We start from the raw sequence: 18,726 nt of genomic DNA, 5'->3' as shown, positions 1-18,726 counted from the left end.
GTTTATGTCATTGCTCTTCTTTTTTTTTTATCATTGCTCTTCTTTTCTTATACGTGAAACACTTGTATCTGTCCTTTTATTCCAAACTAAAAATTGTGCTATAGCCCAATTACATCAATGGGAATTGATACACATTTATTAAACTTTAATGTAACCAAGCATCAGATTTAAAAGTACACTTTCTCCTATTTTGATTTGAAATGTGGATGTAATTCTGCCTGAGTCTAGAAGTGTGCCCATAACATGATTTATTCTTTCCCTAAATGTATTTATGTATCTAGCAAGTAAGAATCAAAAGAAGTGGAAAGGGGGACTAACTATAACCACTTTCTAAAATTCACAACAAATTTTCATTAACTCCTAACAGTTAGTAGCCTAGTGCACTTCAAAGAAAATGTTCATTATTTGAGAACTCTGAGTACAGACTCCGCTTATCTTTAGCAAAGATGCTTTAAAAAAAAATCAAGCACCATATTCTACCTGCCCATCTGGATATGCCCAGCCTCAGTTCCAGCATCTTTGACAATTGTTTTCAGACCAACCTCATCTTCCACTCCTTGAACTCCATGCCAGAGAGTTCTTGGGATATGTCGTGCTCTTTTTAACTCAGTGGCTCCATTGACATGGTCAGATTCCTCATCTTTTAAGACCAAAATATAACCTCCTATATATGCAGCCATCAAAAGAAATGAAATCTTGCCATTTGCGATGACGTGGATGGAACTAGAGCGTATCATGCTTAGTGAAATAAGTCAATCGGAGAAAGACAACTATCATATGATCTCCCTGATATGAGGACATGGAGAAGCAACATGGGGGGGTAGGGGGATAGGAGAAGAATAAATGAAACAAGATGGGATTGGGAGGGAGACAAACCATAAATGACTCTTAATCTCACAAAACAAACTGGGGGTCGCTGGGGGGAGGTGGGATTGGGAGAGGGGGAGCGGGCTATGGACATTGGGGAGGGGAGGCGAACCATAAGAGACTATGGACTCTGAAAAACAACCTGAGGGTTTTGAAGGATCAGGGGTGGGAGGTTGGGGGAACAGGTGGTGGTTAATGGGGAGGGCACGTTTTGCATGGAGCACTGGGTGTTGTGCAAAAAGAATGAATACTGTTACGCTGAAAAAATAAATAAAATGGAAAAAAAAATAACCTCCTATATAAATTATTTTCAGACATCCTGGGAAATTGGTCACTTCCCCCTCTGCAGGTCCACTTCTGCTTTTATTTTCTGTAAGAATTTATCACATTATACAATAATTATCTGCCCATATGAATGCTACCATTAGACTCTGATCCCCTCCAGAAATGGCACCTTTCATGGATCTCTGTATCCCTGATCCTCAACACAGTAACAGGAAGGGACTCAGTGAGGGTTGGCTCCATGAATTATTTGAAATAGGTAACTAAATTTTACTAATGAATAATAATAAGCATAAAAGCCTATAGCGGAATAATTGTGGATCCTTACCATAACAGTTTCTAACACCAGCTCTCTGCTAATAATGTACTCTATGATAATCCATCAATGTAAAAATCCTGTGTTCATTCATGACTACTTTTCATACAGACAGGATGTGAGAAGTCAATGCTCATATCTAGGATACTTTACCTTTGTTTTACTTACTTGAACAAACATATGAAGCAGTACCCTTGAGAAAGAATTGATGCTAATCTCAGCAACTTGATCATTCATGTAAATCTGTGCCTGATCAATTCCCTCACAAGTATTGCAAATAGGTCTAGGTATGTCCAACTCTGAGGATAAACGCAGGTCTCCCGGGGAATGTAGTACACATACTCATGTAAATTTGAGAACCAGAATTAACCATCTCATGATTCTAAACACATGTACCCTATTACACAGCACAACACTTGGTATATGGTAGATGATCAATGTGTGCTATGTCAATTAAACAGAGTGGCCTTGATTTAAATAGTATAATTATCTCCTGTAGCTTTCTCTACATTTTCCCCTTTTCTATCCCTAGTCAAAGGCAGGTTCTCTCTTTCAGCACATATTCTCAGCAAGGAACTAAATCCTTTTTCAGAATGATTTTCTATAGTTATTCCTCCTGAGATTAGTTCAGCTTTCATTGCCAGCATTTGATGCCTCAAATAGAAATCCTTTTAGTTTCCCATTTCAGAATTTGCACTGAAATAGTAACGAGTTTAATCTGCTCACACAGAAATAGTATCTTCTCATTGGGCTCACAGCCATTGTGAGCTTTCCTAAATTCACTCTCAAGACTTTGCTAAATGATTTTTCTGCAACACAGTCATAAAACCGCTTGTTTCCCAATTTTTCTCCAACTTTTTTCTTTTCTAAAACTCTTAGTTTTTATTTCCACAGTCGACTATCATTTACATTTCTTTCCCTGAGATGGACTCCTCAGGCTAAGGATCTGTCACAAGAATGTGATCTTCTCTTAGCCCACTTTTAAATAGTATGGAGTCACCTTTTTCTCTGTGTCCAAGTAGAATTCAGTGTAATCAAGAAATTAGAAAAGAGAAGTACTTCTTTACATCCTGTTAGTGATGGATTGTTTGGAAAAAATTATACCTGTTATATGAGAAAAATTCTAAACATTTCTCTATGCAAAATTTTATATGAATTCCTGTTGGTAGAACATCGGTTTTTAATATATTAGTTTGGACTGCTATGACAAAATACTGCAAATTGGGTGGCTTAAAAAACAGACACTTCTCAGAGTGCTGGAGGCTGGGAAGTCCAAAATCAAGATACTAGCAGATTTGGTTACAGATGAGAGCACTTTCCTGGGTACAGACGGCTGCCTTCTCACTGTGTTCTCACATGAGAGAGGGTGAGCAAGCCCTCTGGTGTCTCTTATAAGAGCACAAATCTCATCATGAAGGCCCTGCGCTTAAGACGTATTTAAACCTGATTATCTCTCAAAGGTCCCATTTCCAAACTACTACACTGGAGATAAGAGCTTCAATATATGAACCTTGAGGGGACACAACTCCATCCATAGATTAACATAACCTTATAAAAAGAATATAGTTCAAACTCAGTCAACTCACTCTTCCTTTATAGTGAATATCTTTATAATTCCCATTAAAATTTTGATCAAAATTTCTGAAATGGTAAAATTTTTTAAATGACTGCTAATATAACTAATGACATTTGAGGTCATTACTTTTATAAATTTTATAATTCATTGGACCTTGAGATATCACTACTGAAAAAATTATAAGAGTGACAAAGCAAAATAAAATGAAGATACAGAACAACTGGAATTCCTGTATATTGTCAGTGATATAGTGAAACTGGTACTCATTTATACTCATTTATAAGAGTGAACAGGGAAATACTAAAAATAAAATTCTCTCAACAGTAGAATGGATTGGGAAAAAAAATTGTGGTGTAGCCATGCAATGGAATACTGCATAGCAAGAAAGAAAGTGAACTGATATCCCATAAATGAATCTCAGACATAATCAATGAGCAAACACAGCTAGACAAAGGAGAATGTTTCTTTCTCACTTATATGAATTTTAAAAACTGATCAAATAATCACTGCTGATAAATATCAGAATAGTTGTCATCCTTGAATGGAAGGAGGCATGAGGGAGTCTTCTGGGGCTAGAAGTGTTCTATATCTTGATCTGGGTGTTGGATACAGCAATATGTTGTATATTAAAATTCCTCAGGTATACACTTAAGATATATGTACTTCATGGTACACACATCATACCTCAATAAATATTTAAAGTAATTTTAAAAGAGGATCGAAAAATATGATTAACAACCTGACCCACACTGTAACCCAACAAATGCCTAGACAATGGTGAACCCTGTGTTCCTCAAGAGTAACTCACTGCTTTGTCCACTGACTTCTCCAAAAGATGCCCTTATGAAATTCCACACCCATGAAAGACAAATCATGACCTCAAGGCTCTCTGGGAGCCTTCATCTAACTCTGGCAATAATGCACTTTTCTTACAAAATTAGGTTTCCACTTTGCCACTCAGCTCCAAAAATAAGTAAGTCACTGTATAACAATCTATACAGATATTCTGTGTCCTTATTTCATTTAGATCATTCAAAATAGGACGCTTGAGAAGAAAAGGGAATACTGTTAATAATTACTCAGGGACACCATTCTTAAACCACGATTGTCTTAGATGAACTGGATGTGTGGTCATATTTTGTGCAGGTGGTAAAACTATAAAGAAAAGCAAAGAAAACATTAACACAAATTTCAGGATGGTGGTTTAATTTGGACAAAAATGAGGTTGCCATGAGGAAGGAGCACAGGGATCTTCAAAGTTTCTCTCCCAATCAACATCATATATATATATATATATACACACACACACACACACACACGTGTGTGTGTGTCTGTTCATCTGCTTTTTAAACCACAAATATGCATTTATATACTCCTCTATGCAAAAAAAATTCATAATAAATTTTTTAGGTTAGGTTTAAAAGCAATCACAAAACCCAAAATTAAGGTAACAGGGATAGGTATAATGTGGCCTTGCCATTAGGGTAAAGAGTTCAAGTCACTGATTGGTGTTTGGTCATATCCTTATTTTTTAATAGGAAATGGGATTTATTGGTGCGCATGAATAAGGAAGGGCAGTGCCAAGGTTTTCATGAGCGCAGTGCCAGCAATTTGTCCAGGAGGCCATGACTAAGGATGTATTTGATACCCCAGTTATCTGGGATGAGCTACTTTTCAACCACCATGTCTTCAAATTCATCTACATTAAATTTACTAAAGCCCCACTTCTCAATGATGTGATTTTCTGGAGGCCAGAGAGTTTGAACTTGGCCCTATACAGGGCTTCAACCACATGTTTCTTGTTCTGCAGTTTGATCACTATGGACCCTGGCCACTGTGCCCTAAGGCTTTCTGAAGGCACCCCACATACCTGTCTGCAGCCCCTTGGTTCCAGCACAGGACAAAATCTTGTTGATATGGATGACATGGAAGGGGTGAAGCCATACTTGGATGTGAAAGCCATATTTGCCACAGCCTTTCACCGTGTACTTTTTGGAACAGACAGGAGAAGTCTCCAGGGCTTCAAAAGAGAGTTGTTCATATTCATCTAACACCATATGGCCAAGGTGTGGGAACTCATCTGCTTTTGCCGTCTTCCATCCTAGGTCAAAGATGTGGATCTTGGCATCAGGGACATCTCTGCAGACGGGAGACTGGATCTGGCTTGTTCACACAATATAGGTAACACCAGCAAGGCAGTGACCCATAGCAACAGTATAAACTTCTGTGGGGTCCCAAAGGGAGAGAAGAGGTTGTATCCACGTTTTTTGTAATGTCTTTGTTTGGGAAGGAATTTTTTTACACAAAACCACCAGTTATTTGGGCTACAATTTTATTTTTTTTTTAAAACCCAAGTTTTAAATATTAAGTCAGGAGTTGTTCTTTGGGTATAAATATGAGGAAGCTTCAGGTTATATACTATGGATACATTATAGCACAAGCAGATACTCAGCTAACACTGAAAAGTAGGATGTTGATTTTTCTCTTCCTCTTCCATCCCTTTTCCTTGAAGATAGTGGCATGGCCAGGGGCCAAACATATGACAGGATCAAGGAAGTAGCAATGTGGTTGGTGTATTATTACATATAAGTAGTTGAGCACACAAATACATATACTGATCATAACAGGAGCCAGGTTCTCAATGAAATACAAGGCTATATTAGCTGCTAGGGCAGGGAAGAGCTATTTTGGAGAATAGGAAAGCAAGCATGCTGGAAGGTACAAATGTCACACAGTGTTCAGTGGCCATTTGAGCTTTGTATTGGTTTCTTATTACTGCTGTAACAAATTACCAATCACTTGGTGGCTTAAGACAACACAAATGTATTGTCTTAAATGCTAGAGATCAGAACTCTGAAATGGATTTCACTGGGCTAAAATCAAAGTGTTACCAAGGCCATATTCTTTCTGGAGGCTCTAGGAGAAAATATTTTTCCTCACATTTTCCAGCTTCTAGAGGCTGCCTGCATTCTTTTTTTTTTTTTTGTTCTCAACTTTTTTTTTCCATTTTATTTATTTTTTCAGCATAACAGTATTCATTGTTTTTGCACAACACCCAGTGCTCCATGCAAAACTTGCCCTCCCCATTACCCACCACCTGTTCCCCCAACCTCCCACCCCTGACCCTTCAAAACCCTCAGGTTGTTTTTCAGAGTCCATAGTCTCTTATGGTTCGCCTCCCCTTCCAAATTTTTTTTTTAATAAACATATAATGTATTTTTATCCCCAGGGGTACAGGTCTGTGAATCGCCAGGTTTACACACTTCACAGCACTCATGATAGCACATACCCTCCCCAATGTCCATAGCCCCCTCCCCCTCTCCCAATCCCACCTCCCCCCAGCAACCCCCAGTTTGTTTTGTGCGATTAAGAGTCATTTATGGTTTGTCTCCCTCCCAATCCCATCTTGTTTCATTTATTCTTCTCCTATCCCCTAACCCCCATGTTGCTTCTCCATGTCCTCATATCAGGGAGATCATATGACAGTTGTCTTTCTCCGATTGACTTATTTCACTAAGCATGATACGCTCTAGTTCCATCCACGTCGTCACAAATGGCAAGATTTCATTTCTTTTGACGGCTGCATAGTATTCCATTGTGTATATATACCACATCTTCTTTATCCATTCATCTGTTGATGGACATCTAGGTTCTTTCCATAGTTTGGCTATTGTAGACATTGCTGCTATAAACATTCGGGTACACGTGCCCCTTCGGATCACTATGTTGAAAATAGAACTACCCTATGACCCAGCAATTGCACTACTGGGTATTTACCCTAAAGATGCCTGCATTCTTTGATCATGATCCATACCCTCTCCCCTTCAAAACCAGCAGTAGAGCATCAACTCTCTCTTTCTCTCTCTGACCTCTGTTTCCATTGCCACACTTCTTACTCTGCCTCTGCCTTTGTTACTACATCACCTTCTGTGAATCTAGTTTGAGACATGGGCATCTTTCTTGGGGAGGATTATTCTTTCTATCACATGCTATGACTCTGAAATGAGAATAGTAAGAAAAAAAAAAGTTGTACTTTTCTATGGCTGCTGGGGGGCCAGGGAAGCAGGAAGCAGAAGACTTGGCTTTACCAGGACTATAATTCTGCCAACCCTGCAGGGAGAAAGGGAAGGAAGGCAATTCCAGTGATGGATCTTAGAATCTTAAGTTGTACAGGAAAGAAAGAGAAGACCAGGTGGAGGTAGAAGGGAGGGCTGTTAATGAGATAAGGCCAATGGGCTAAAGATCTCATAGGGTCAAAGAAGTGCTGAATGGGATGGCTACGGCAGACTAGTAGATGTGAGGAGTCAAGATTTCAGCAGTGTTCATTCATGATATGGATGAAGTCGCATCACGAATGTGGTGTGAAAGGGTGACCACAGGAAAGGATGGCTAAATTTGGACAAAAGAACATTTACCGGATGCAAGGGCATCACTTCCACTTATTTTAGGAAAGCTGTACAAAGGGAACTCATGGAATCAAGGAGGTGAAGGTGATATCTGTCAACAAATGCAGCCCATGGCACCAGGGTGAAAAAAAATTTTATTTTACTAACAGGCTTACTTTTCTGATCCTGTAGATTTGACTTATTAACAGAGCCAAAAGCAAAATGGGTATTATTAGAAAATTAAAATCACTCTATACTAAACATTTCATGGATTTCTGTAAATCTGGGTTAGTGTAATGAGTTAAATTGTGTCCCCCAAAATTTATGTGTGAAAGCTCTAACCTCTACTACTTCTAAATGGGACTATATTTGGAGACTGGGCCTTTAAAGAGGTGATAAAGTGAGGCAGATAGACTGGGCTCTAATTCCATCTAACTGGTGTCCTCATAAGAAGAGGAATTTGGACACCCAAAAAGAGAAAGACCAAGGATGCACTTACACAGAGAAAAGACCATGTGAGGACAAAGTGCGTAGGCAAGCATCCATCTGCAAGTTGAGGAGAGAGGTCTCAGGAAACCAAACTTGAAACCTCAATCATGGACTACACACATGGAAACCTCAATCACAACTACACAGTTGTGAGAAAATTCTTGTTGCTAAGCCATTTAGTCTGTGGTATTTTGTTATGGCCACCCCAGAAAACCAAGGTACCTAGTTTGTTTTAGAGATTATGATTTAGAAATTGTTCCTAATTTTAACACTACTTTAGAAAGTGCTTTCTTTCTTGAAAGTTCTTTTTTAGAATCTCAAGATTCATTCTATCTTCCTTTATCTTGGATTCTCTGAATCTTAATAAAGAGGGCACTGAGAAGGATTCATGTGAGTGGAGAGGTAGGTGGTGACCCATTCCCCGTTGGCCACCAGACTTTGTTTCAATACACATGGATGCAGGCTTGGTACATGGAGACTATTTTGTGAAATGCTCTTCAGCAAGAACACACACCAAGTCTTTTCCACAGTCTGTGTCTTGGAAAAGTTTGAGTTCAAGCTGGCAGTAATTTAAGAACAACCTAGGAGTCCAAGTTCTTTTCTGCCTTCCTCTACCACATGTCTTCCTTGTGGCAACTGATTTTCCATTGGCAGGCAGACAAAGGTTTTGTCATACTTGAGTTAAGGTGTTCATGCTAAAACATCCAGGAAAAGAGCAGAAGAGGAGGTCGTACAGGCCTAAGCAGCAAAAAAGCAAAACAGGTAAATTAAATGTTCTATAAAAGATGGTTTGACAAAATGGCCCACATTATACTACAAAGATATTAAAGAGGCAATTTTGTCTATTTGGAAATATTACAGTGGGAACATAATGTTGTGTCACTGTGTAGTTCAACTTCTGCTTCTTAGCTACCATGACATTTTTTGTAGATAACTTTCTACTCTCTCTAATCTGAAGTATTTATAGAAACTACCAAGCTTTTGGCCATCAAGCAACTTGTGGATTTCATGTAGGAAAAATAAAAGTGGAAATTGGCCATTAAACTCAAGTTGAATGAGAATTTTGATGTTGTTTATTTCCCATGTCACCAATCTGACTTATCATTGGTAGCAAAAATCTTTTGTAAGGATCTGCACTTGGTGCACGCAATTGAAGCAGGCCACCTGCATGGTTCACTGTAACAACCTTAAGCACAACATCTGCAGCATCCATCAGATACACACTCCATCTTTACAGTGTCCCATGAGGCGTTCCCACTGTTCCACCAGCTAATGCACCAGATGCAGGGTAAATGCTCTAATCCAGAACATGTCGGGATGCCCATTTGATGCCCAAGAGGCTGTGTATAAATAGTAGTCCTGCCACAAATGTCTACCATTGCCAAAAACACATGGCAAGAGAAGTGCATGTGTTTGAATGCTTACAGCACAAAGGGGTACATGCATTTTTTAAAAAGATTTATTTATTTATGAGAGAGAGAGAGAGAAAGAGTGCAAGCAGGGGGAGGGGCAGAAGGAGAGAGAGAGAATCCTGGAGCAGACTCCATGCTAAACATGGAGCCCAACCCAGAGCTTGATCCCAGGACCCTGAGATCATGACCATAGTTGAAATCAAGAGTTAGCCTCTTAATTGACTAGGCCACTCAGGTTTCTTGTGTGCATATATTTTTAAACAAATAACAGATTTAAAGGCATAATTATTGTTCTCGTCTCCTTCACATTAGAGTCTCCTGCACTATGAGAAAACAACCAATCTTAAGATATAACATACAATCGTAGAAGCCAAGTCCTTCATTTTACAAATGAGGCCCAAAGACTGTTTAATGTCTCATGGAAGGTCATGATTATTTCTTAGTATTTGATCAAACATACCTGCTGGAAGTTTACAGACCCAATGTCCCACATGCTTTCATTCAGTGAGCCTGTGTAAATATATATTTTATGTGTAAGACCTACATTCTATACAAGCTCCTCTGGTAATTCTGCACAGGTGAGACATACTGGGATAATTAAGGCAAAGTTTCAGTCAGTGGTCTCTCCCATGGCATCAAGCTACTTATGGCTTCAATAGCCCAAAGATCTCTTGTTCTATATAGTTTCATGATAACATTCTTGTTTAGATCATAAATCTTTGGAACTTATGTTGGACCATATCTGCTATAGCATGGCTCACAAATAAAAAGTTTGTAATTATTTATTCAGAAAGCAGTAAAGAGATATTAACAATAAATATTTTATTTATAAATGTAAGAAACCATAGAGATAAAATAGCAAAATAGGTAGCACTTGGAACACTGAACTAACTACATTAAAGCAAATGCATTTTAAACAGACAAAATTGGAGTTCAAAAATGTTTCCCCTTCTTCTTCCAAAGTTCCAGATTTAACCAGTGTCAGCCGATCAGCATAGGAAGGGAAAACATGTCAGGGAGAAGCTACTGGTGTGGGACAATGGAAGGACACCCCCAGGAGTCAGGGGATGTAGCTATTGACTTCAGCTGTCCTACTAGGTAAATCAGGATTTGATTTATTCTTTTGTTGATCATTGATACCAGGATTTGGCAAACATTTTCTATAAAAGGTCAGATGATAAGTATTTTAGGTTTTGCTGGCACGATCTCTGTCACAGCTTTCCGACACTACTATGGTAGTGAGAAAGCAGCCACAGACAATAGTAAATAAATGACACAGCTATGTTTCAATAAAACTATTTACAGAAACAGGAGGGTGAAATTGAGCCCTAAGGCTGTAGTTTGTTAACCTGAGGTCTAAACTTAACAATAGAATCGATAAAATGTTTACATCAAATTAAAATGCATATCATAACAAAATGTAACCATTACACCATTAAGCGCACACACAGAGACAAACACACACACTGAGGAAATATTTTTCCAGAATTCTACAACCTATCACCCAACTCAGCAAAAAAGTCTCTCATCTCTTTGATGAACCAATGAAGTTCTAATATACCTCAAAGCTATTTCACTTCCATCTTATTTGTCAACATAAATAAAAATATCAACAGATATTTATGCCAGAACCACACTTATTAAAAATAGATATATCTATTCTGAATCAATGTGTCTCTAGTCTTCTTGTCAGATATAAAAATGTTTAAAACTAGCTGACATATAATCACTTGGATTTTTTTCTTCATTTTCTTTCTCTTTCTTTCTTATTTTTAAACATTAGGATTCATAACACTCCCCTCTAGTATTTATTTTGCTTATTTACTGTACAAACTAGGATGCTTTGAGCAAAAAATAACAGAAAAGTTCATTCAACCTATCTTCAAATGTAGAAAGTCTCTTGGTTTGCATAACTGGATGTCTAGAAGATGAGGTTTTAGAGTTGACATTTTCTTTTTTTTTGTTATGTATCTATGCATTATTTTATTTATTTATTATTTATAAAAAATTTTTCAATTTATTATTTATAAAAGAAATTCTTCATCATGGATCTTATTTTCTTTTTTCTTTTTTTTTGGTATTTTTTTTATTTGTTTATTTACAGCATAACAGTGTTCATTGTTTTGGCATCACACCCAGTGCTCCATGCAGTACGTGCCCTCCCTATTACCCACCACCCGGTTCCTCAACCTCCCACCCCCCCACCCCTTCAAAACCCTCTGGTTGTTTTTCAGAGTCCATAGTCTCTCATGGTTCATCTCCCCTTCCAGTTTTCCTCAACTCCCTCTCCTCTCCATCTCCCCATGTCCTCCATGTTCTTTGTTATGCTCCACAAATAAGTGAGACCATATGACACTTGACTCTCTCTGCTTGACTTATTTCGCTCAGCATAATTTCTTCCAGTCCCATCCATGTTGCTACAAAAGTTGGGTATTCATCCTTTCTGATGGAGGCATAATACTCCATCGTGTATATGGACCACATCTTCCTTATCCATTCATCCGTTGAAGGGCATCTTGGTTCTTTCCACAGTTTGGCGACCGTAGCCATCGCTGCAATAAACATTGGGGTACAGATGGCCCTTCTTTTCACTACATCTGTATCTTTGGGGTAAATACCCAGCAGTGCAATTGCAGGGTCATAGGGAAGCTCTATTCTTAATTTCTTCAGGAATCTCCACACTGTTCTCCAAAGTGGCTGCACTAACTTGCATTCCCACCAACAGTGTAAGAGTGTTCCCCTTTCTCCACATCCTCTCCAACACACGTTGTTTCCTGTCTTGCTAATTTTGGCCATTCTAACTTGTGTCAGGTGGTATCTCAATGTGGTTTTAATTTGAATCTCCCTGATGGCTAGTGATGATGAACATTTTTTCATGTGTCTAATAGCCATTTGTATGTCTTCGTTGGAGAAGTGTCTGTTCATATCTTCTGCCCATTTTTTGATATGATTATCTGATTTGTGTGTGTTGAGTTTGAGAAGTTCTTTATAGATCCTGGATATCAACCTTTTGTCTGTACTGTCATTTGCAAATATCTTCTCCCATTCCGTGGGTTGCCTTTTTGTTTTGTTGACTGTTTCCTTTGCTGTGCAGAAGCTTTTGATCTTGATGAAGTCCCAAAAGTTCATTTTTGCTTTTGTTTCCTTGGCCTTTGGAGACATATCTTGAAAGAAGTTGCTGTGGTTGACATCGAAGAGGTTACTGCCTATGTTCTCCTCTAGGATTCTGATAGATTCCTATCTCACTTTGAGGTCTTTTATCCATTTCGAGTTTATCTTTATGTACGGTGTAAGAGAATGGTCGAGTTTCATTCTTCTACATATCACTGTCCAGTTTTCCCAGCACCATTTATTGAAGAGACTGTCTTTTTTCCATTGAATATTTTTTCCTGTTTTGTGGAAGATTATTTCACCATAGAGTTGAGGGTCCATATCTGGGCTCTCCACTCTATTCCACTGGTCTATGTGTCTGTTTTTATGCCAGTACCACGCTGCCTTGGTGATCATAGCTTTGTAGTAAAGCTTGAAATCGGGTAACATGATGCCGCCAGTTTTGTTTTTGTTTTTCAACATTTCCTTAGCAATTCGGGGTCTCTTCTGATTCCATACAAATTTTAGGATTATTTGCTCCAGCTCCTTGAAAAATATCGGTGGAATTTTGATTGGAATGGCATTAAAAGTATAGATTGCTCTAGGCAGTATAGACATTTTAACAATGTTTATTCTTCCAATCCAAGAGCATGGAACAGTCTTCCATCTTTTTGTGTCTTCTTCAATTTCTTTCATGAGTGTTCTGTAGTTCCTCGAGTATAGGTCCTTTACCTCTTTGGTTAGGTTTATTCCCAGGTATCTTATGGTTCTTGGTGCTATAGTAATTGGAATCGATTCTCTAATTTCCCTTTCTGTATTTTCATTGTTAGTGTATAAGAAAGCCACTGATTTCTGTACATTGACTTTGTATCCTGCCACATTACTGAATTGCTGTATGAGTTCTAGTAGTTTGGGGTTGACATTTTCTATGTCTTTAGCTCTCTGTTTTTCTCCCTCTGGTTAATGGGGCTTCCTACTGAGGCTGGATATGAAATGACTGGGCCACCCAACAATGAGAAGAAGACAGAAAAGTCCCAGATTATGGAGGATGCATTTTTCCCATAATCTGCAGCAAACCTCTCCTTGATGCTTATTGGCACAGATTGAGTCATATGACAATTTCTAAACCAATCCCTGGTGAAGAGTTATAGGCTTAACCACAGACCCAGCCTGAAGCATGAGTGGGATCTCTTTCCCCTGAGACATGTGGACTGAGTCAGACATGGTTGGACACCTGAACAAAGAGGGGAGGGAGGAGATGAATAATGAAAACATTTCTGAAGATAACCACTACCATTTATATTCCATTTAGTTTTTCTGTCAGTTTTATTTTCTTTGCAGCTTGCATATCACTGAGAAGTCATTTGAAACCTTTAGTGAAGAGTTGCTCAAAAAATTTACAACTTGAATAATTAAAAATATTTTCAGATATTTAACTGTTAAGGAATTAATCACAGCAAGCAAAAAATTTGAAACAAACTAAATGTTTAACAATGTTGAAGAAATTATGCCATTGAAACATAAATACATTTGGCAAGTCATAAAATATAGAACATAATAAAAAGCATGCTGTAAAATGGTATTTTAGTGTCAAACAATAAAACAAAGACTACCAGAGCTTTAAAAGGAAAAAAAAAAAAAGCCGAACTTTGTCTATAATCTCACCTTGTGAGAGATCCTAAGGTAGTAGAGAAATCACTGAAAGTGTGCTAGTGGGGGAAAGTGAAGTGTTTTAAGTGTTAAAAAAAAATAGGTGTTCACAGTAGAAAACTAGTTAAGTATTGAAAACTAGTTCTCTTAAGAAGAAGAAGAAGAAGAAGAAGAAGAAGAAGAAGAAGAAGAAGAAAGAAAGAAAGAAAGAAAAAGAAGAAGAAGAAAGAAAGAAAGAAAGAAAGAAAGAAAGAAAGAAAATAGAAAGAAAATTGAGTGCCTGGATGGCTCATTGTTAAGCGTCTGCCTTTGGTTCAGGTCATGATCCCAGCCGGGTCCTGGGATCGAGCTCCGCATCAGGCTCCCTGCTTGTCTGGAAGCCTGCTTTTCTCTCTCCTGCTACATCTGCTTGTGTTCTCTCTCTCGCTCTCTCTCTCTCTCTGTCAAATAAATAAATAAAATCTTTAAAAAAAAAAAAGAAAGAAAGAAAACTCATCCTCCAGATATGCTGGAACAACTCCACTGTCTAAACAGTTGGCAACAAGTGCCGCAGCTCACTGATCAGTGTCGTCAGTTAGTTCCAGTAAGGGTCAAAATTCATCGTCTTCAATCAACTTCAAACACAAACAGTTGTGACGAAATCAGAATTCAATTTTGATACCTCCTAGATGAGTATAAATTTTCTATTTATATCGCTATCAACCTGCATCCATCAGCAACCACCCATGTGCACAAGAGCCACACTAGCATGTAAAACAGGGGAGATTTAAATCAGAGAACTGGATATGCAGGAGATGAAAGAGTTGAGAAATCACAGGAAGATGAGATGACAGACTCGCAGGAGGGGAAAGCCACTCCCCAGACCCCAGGCGAGGAGGACAAAGGGAAAGGTGGTGACAGTAAAACGCAAAGGCCAAGGTCAGTTGACAGAAACTAGGACATTAACAGCCCTGCCACACAGAAGCTGGAAGAGCTATTGCTAACGGCGGCGAGAAGGGAATACAACACCCTGTCTTCTCTCTTCTTCCTCCCTCCAAACTCACAAAAGCTTCTCATTTGCTAAACCTCAGTGAACGCCAGATGATGTGGTAACAGGAGAACAGGAAGTGCAGTTCACACTGGTCATCCCTTTTATAAAAAAGAAGAAGGAATGTATCTGACTGCAAATAGTCAAGGCCTGGTACGGAGAACCTGTCAATAAATGTGTGTACAAATAGACCTTTACAAAGATGCTTCTAGAAGGTCATTTACATGGAAGAATGTTAGTCATTCTTTTTCTTGATTATAATAGCTTCATTTCTTTTCTGTTTAATTTATTTTCTGATTTTCTTTCAATGAATATGTATTATGAAAGTTATTTTTTAAAGATTACAAGTTATTATTAAGAATTATGTATTCAAAATGGAGGCAATTGTTACAAACATTTAGCCATTATTAATCTTATATAATTATATAATTAAGCCATATTAATCATCAATTTTTTTTTCATGCCCATGTTTTCTGGAGGGCATATACATGTAATCCATCATAAGAAATAAACTCAGAGTCTTCAGAGTGGAATATTTGGGGGTTTTTTAAAAGATTTTATTTATTTATTTGACAAAGAGAGAGAGAGAGAGAACGAGAGAGGGAATATAAGCAAGAGGAGTGGGAGAGGGAAAAGCAGGCTACCCACCAAGCAGGGAGCCAGATGTGGGGCTTGATCCCAGGACCCTGGGATCATGACCCTGGGATCATGACTGAGCCCAAGGCAGACACTTAATGACTGAGCCACCCAGATGCCCCCAGAGTGGAATATTTGTAAGGAAAAATAAGTCATTTTCATGTTATTAGTTGCCTCTCATAATAAAACATAAATATATTATCATATTAACAACTGACTTCTTACTCTTAGCAAGGCTCCCATCTCCTCCCAGGGTAAGGATTGGAAATAAAGAAGTGGTTAAAGGGAAGAAAATCTCATTCTGCCACAGCTGTAATGGTTCAAATATTTTCCTTATCTGTGAGAGGATAGTTGCAGGATTGTCAGGAGGTTGGCAGTAAACAAGTGACAGGAACATGCTGGTGTACAAAGGTTCCTTTAAAGTACTTATGCTGAGTGAAATATGCTGAGAGAGAGTCAATTATGGTATGGATTCACTTACCAACTTCACTTACCAACACCAGGGCCTCATGCCTAGAAATTATGAGTGAATGAGTCTCATGTGGACCTAAAGCATCCACCATTCTATGTACTTGTTACAGTGAGGGCTACAGTCAGGGTTGAAGATCGCAATCCCGAGAGAACCAGGCCCAGATCTACCAGGAGTTATTTCCCCAGAAGGCTTCTGGGGAAGATGGCAGAGTAGGAGGATCCTAAGCTCACCTCATGCCACAGATACAACTAGATAACACCCAAATCAGTGTAAAGAACCCAGAAAGTAACCCAAAGACTGGCAGAACAGCTAAATATAGAAAAGCTAAATGTAGAAAAGGGGCCATGTGGAAGGGGGCAGGAAGGGCAGGGATATAATTGGGAGATAAATTGACCTGTGGGACTATCTGTAGAAAGGAGGGATGCCAGGAACATGAAGAGGGAAAGAGACACCCCAGGCATCTCAAACATGGAGAGCCTGAAGGGAGGAAAACAAATCCCAATAACATTTGGCTTTGAAAACCTAAGGAGGTGAACTTCACAAGTTCTTATAATCCATGGAATTTACTACCCAGAACTTTAAAAATCAGCAGGCTCAGCTCTGGGACAGCAGAGAAAGTGAGAGGAAATGTAATGTCTTCCCTTAAAGAGACAGCAGAACAAATAACCCCATGGAGATACAGCATAGGAATAGTACTTTGAAAAATGCCTGGGGTATACCGGAAGGAAATTTGTTCACTAATCTCAGAATATGTGCTAGAGGGGCAAAGGTGTTTGAGAGCTTTCTCCAGGAAGAAAGGAACTGGCAGGTGTCATTTCTCTCCACCCCACCCCACCCCCATCAGCCTAGACACATAGACACTATGGGAACCAGCCAAATAGCAACACCATCCACCTAACTTGTTAACACCATTCACCCTGTCCTGTCTAGCATGCCTTTGTCCCTGTGTCTCCTGTAGACCGGTCCCTCCAATAGGCCACAGGCTGGAGTTGTTCCAAAGTGATGTTGTAAGTCTGACAGGGTATAAGCAACTCTGAAAGGGGCCAGCACCACTCCAAAGTAACTCCTACCATGGTGAGAGGGGGAGATAACCACACGCACACACACCAGTCTGACTAAGGCCCCACCGGTGGGTTGGGGCAGACATCTGGTCTGACTGCAGACTGCGTCCACTAACAAAATTTCTCCAGGGCACAACATAGGAAAATAACCCTTTAGTTTAGTGCTACTACATCTCAAGCAAATGCCTGGGCTATCTCAGCTCAAACCCAAAACTAGCCCACTGGAAACACAGGGACCAAATTCTGCCCACAACTAAGAAAGTAACTGAAGACAACAGGACTGAAGGCGAAAGAAGCTCAGCCACAAGAGTAGGGTGCATGCAACACCACCAGAGACATCCCTGAAACACCACATTCTAGTGAACAGACACTATGCTGAAGAACACATAGCTCAGTTTCCTATCATATAGAAATTGACAGAGTTAGGCATAATGAGGAGACAAAAGAATATGTCCCAAATAAAACAACAGGACAAAAATCACAGCAAGAATTCTAAATAAATGGAGAGGAGTAATACGTCTGATAGAGTAAAGGTCATAAAGGTCATAAAGATACTCACTGAACTTGAGAAGAGAGTGGAGAACCTCAGTGAGACCCTTAACAAAGAGAGAGAAAACATAAAAGAACCAATCAGAAATGAAGAACTCAATAACAAAAATTAAAAAATATACTAGATGGGCTGGAGGAAGCAGGAGGAGGACCCTAAACTCACATCATTCCACCAGTAAAACTAGATAACACTCACATTGGCATAAATAACCCAGACTGGAAGAACAAACTCTACAGCTAAAGGTAGAGAAGAGGTCTCATTGAAGAAAGGAAGAAGGGTAAGTATGTGGTTTGGGAGCAAAAAGACCATGGCCATTCAGAGTGGGGAGGGAGCCAATGGTGCAGAGAAGGGTGAAAAACAGACTATGACACTGGGGAAGACTGCATGGGGAAGATGAATCCCCATAACATTTGGCTTTGAAAACAAGAGGGGCTAAATCTCATGAGTTCTTACAACCAGTGGGAATTAAAGAATAGAAATAAAAATTGGTGGACTTTGCTCTGGGAGAGCAGAGATGGCATTAAGAAGTGGAGTCCTCACTCTTAAAAAGACAACATGACAGAACCCAGCAGAGATACAGCATAGAAGCAACAGTTTGAAAGATGTCTAGGGCAGACAGGAGGGTTAATTATTCATCCAAGAGCATGGCCCAGAGAGGTAGTGATCATGGGGAGATCCATCCAGGAAAAAGAGTTGACAGGTGCCATTTTCTTTCCCTGCCACCTGTGTGAACCAATGTAGTACCAACATACACTACCTAGCTTGATCACACCAAGGTGTGGATCAGCACTTCAGCAGATCCACCCTCTCCAATCACACCTGCCTCAGTTCTGGTGCTACAAGCCCCCTCCCCCAGAACACCACTAATACCTCATCTCCCGACCCATGTGATTTATGGGACCTCCACTCTGCC

At 39.2% G+C, this 18,726-nt stretch overlaps 1 pseudogene; it reads right to left on the bottom strand.

Moving 5' to 3' along the window:
- Window positions 1-4,630: 4,630 nt before the first annotated feature.
- The window catches only part of LOC123950372, an 87,270-nt pseudogene continuing 73,174 nt past the window's right edge, over window positions 4,631-18,726 (bottom strand).

Source organism: Meles meles, chromosome 9, assembly GCF_922984935.1.
Source record: "Meles meles chromosome 9, mMelMel3.1 paternal haplotype, whole genome shotgun sequence".
Lineage (NCBI taxonomy): Eukaryota > Metazoa > Chordata > Mammalia > Carnivora > Mustelidae > Meles > Meles meles.
The sequence above is the reverse complement of the archived record's forward strand: the minus strand, read 5'-3'. Positions and strand labels throughout refer to the sequence as shown.